At 62.1% G+C, this 2,303-nt stretch overlaps 1 pseudogene; it reads left to right on the top strand.

Moving 5' to 3' along the window:
* The first annotated feature begins 541 nt into the window (after positions 1 to 541).
* On the top strand, positions 542 to 1,794 carry LOC109248110 (BTB/POZ domain-containing protein 2-like; annotated as a pseudogene).
* The last annotated feature ends 509 nt before the right edge of the window (positions 1,795 to 2,303 follow it).

The following is a 2,303-nucleotide window of genomic DNA, read 5'->3' as shown; positions in this document are numbered from 1 at the left end:
GCCATAAAAGTTCACCTGAGTCTTCGTTTCCGTACTCAACCTCGTGGCTGACCAGCAACAGTTTGCACACTGGTCCCGGTCCGCAAAGCCCGCTTTTGGAGCTGCGCTGAGCCAGAGCTTTCTAGGAAGGGGGTGGGGTCGCCGGCGGCCACGGCGAGGTGTTGAGTCAAGGGCGGTGTGGGAAGTGTCCTTTGAATGTAGTAACAAATAGGTAGTTGCAAAGAGCAGTTTCAATGGAGTGGTTGAGACAGAAGCCAGACCAAGCGGGGTGAGGAGTTCACCAGCATTCCCAGCAACTAGAAAACACGCAAGGGGAAGACGAGGGACAACAGGAGGCGCCTAGGCCGGGTCCCTAGGCCGCCGCCCAGACAAGATGGGTAGCGGCCGCAGGCGGGTGACGTGTCAGCTGGGGTTCTAACCCCGGGCCTAATGCCAATGCCAATGCAGCGCCCCCCTCCCGCGCCCCCCATCCCCGGGGTTTCCCCTGCGGAGGGGGGGGGGAGGAGCAGCCTGCCGAGGAGCCAGGTGGCGGCGCTGCTGCATGGCCTGTCTACAACTGGTAGGCCCCAGAGCCCACGACGAAGGAGTGCCTGGCCTCCCTCGTCAACAAGGAGGCGCTCTGCGCCTGTGCCGTGCACTTGCTGGCCCGCCAGGGGTGCGTGCGCACTGCTTCCGGGCACGCGGAGCGGTGCTGGCAGTGGGCAGGGCCGTCTTCCACGCTGCGTTCACGGGCATGGCCGCCGCGTGCACCGACGTGGCGCTGCGGGAGGTAGAGGCGGCGGCCTACCTGGCCCTGCTCAAGTTTCTCTCCTCCCCTGAGGTCACGACCACGCGGCACACCCGGGGCCGGCGCTCCAGGCCGACCGCCTGGAGTTCCAGAAGAGCCTCAGGGCTGCCCACACGTCCGTGCCGCTGAGGCAGGTGAGACTCTTCAGTGAACCCCAGCCGGCTGGCCGGTTTCTGGAGAACGTCGGCAAAAACACTGCCGAGGTGGCCGTGCTGGCGCTGGACACAGTAGGCATTTTGGGGGGTGCGTTTGTTCAGTGCCGTTGTCCGCTGGTCCGAGGCTGAGGGTCAGCGACAGCAGCTGCAGGTTTCTCCCGAGAGCAAGTGCGAGGTTCTGGGTAAGGCGCTGGCCCTCGTCTGCTTCCCAGTGATGACCATGGAGGAGTTTGCTGCAGAACCTGCGCCCAGGGCATGCTCGTGGACTGCGAGGTGGTCAAGCCTCTTCCTGCACTTGGCCGTGCATCCCAAACTGCCTGTGGACTTCATGGACCAGCAGGGCGGAAAAAGTGCAGCAGCATCAACAGCTTCCCGCAGAGGGAGAGCCACTGGGGCTACAGCAGCACCAGCGGCCACATCAGGTTCTCCATCAACAAGAGCATTTTCGTGGTTGGCCTTGGGCTGTATGGCTCCATCCACCTGGACCACTGACGACTACGTGAACGTCCAGATCATCCCCACGGTCAGCCACACGGTCAGGGCCAGAACGACAGGGGCTTCAGCTGTGATGGCTCCACCAGCACCTTCTGGGTCGTGTTCCAGGAACTGGCGGAGGTGCTGCCCAGTGTCAACTACGTAGCCCGTGCCACGCCGAAGGGCCTGGACTCCCATTAGGCACCAAAGGCCTTCCCAAGGTGACCCATGAGTTCCCTACCACGGAGGGCCAAGATGTGTCTTACCTTCTGCTATGTGGCCAGGAACAACAATGGCAGGTCCACGGAGGACAGCCACATCTCCAAGGTCATCTACACCTAGGCCCCTCAGGCCCCCAGCCCGTCCGTGGAGGTTGGCCAGGACCCTGAAGTCACCTGATACAGGTAGGCCACCCCACGTTTCATGCAGAGCCCCGGTGCCCCCCTGCCATGGGGGTTGTCCACTCACTCCTTACCACATTCCTGGGCGTCAGGAGAGAGTCTTTACTCTCCATGGTGGTGAGCGTGGCTGCCTGTTCAGAGGAGCCGGGATGTGGCCGGGGGCAGGGGTGGGGGCCACGTGAGCCAATCCCTTAGGACTTGGGATGCAAGACTGGCCCGGAGCCTCCCTGAGCCGAGGGTGCACTGTCCCTAAATCTCAGGGCCACCTGACCAACTGCCTGACCATAGGCTTTGAATGAGTTTTCGTCTCGTGTTTGTTTTCGTTGAACTGCCCATGGCACTGCATCTTGGATTTCTAGTTCTCTGGTAGGAGTATGTGGGAGAGGCTTCTAGTGCATTTGGTTGGGGTCTTGTGCTCTTTTGTTCCGGTCAGTTCACTGGGGATGTTTAGGCCATCCTGAGCCTGGCCCCCAGAGCACTGGCCGG

Source organism: Panthera pardus, unplaced genomic scaffold (assembly GCF_024362965.1).
Source record: "Panthera pardus isolate Hobbes unplaced genomic scaffold, ASM2436296v1 HiC_scaffold_27, whole genome shotgun sequence".
Taxonomy (NCBI): domain Eukaryota; kingdom Metazoa; phylum Chordata; class Mammalia; order Carnivora; family Felidae; genus Panthera; species Panthera pardus.
Note: the sequence above shows the minus strand (reverse complement) of the source record. Positions and strands in the feature narration are given on the sequence as shown.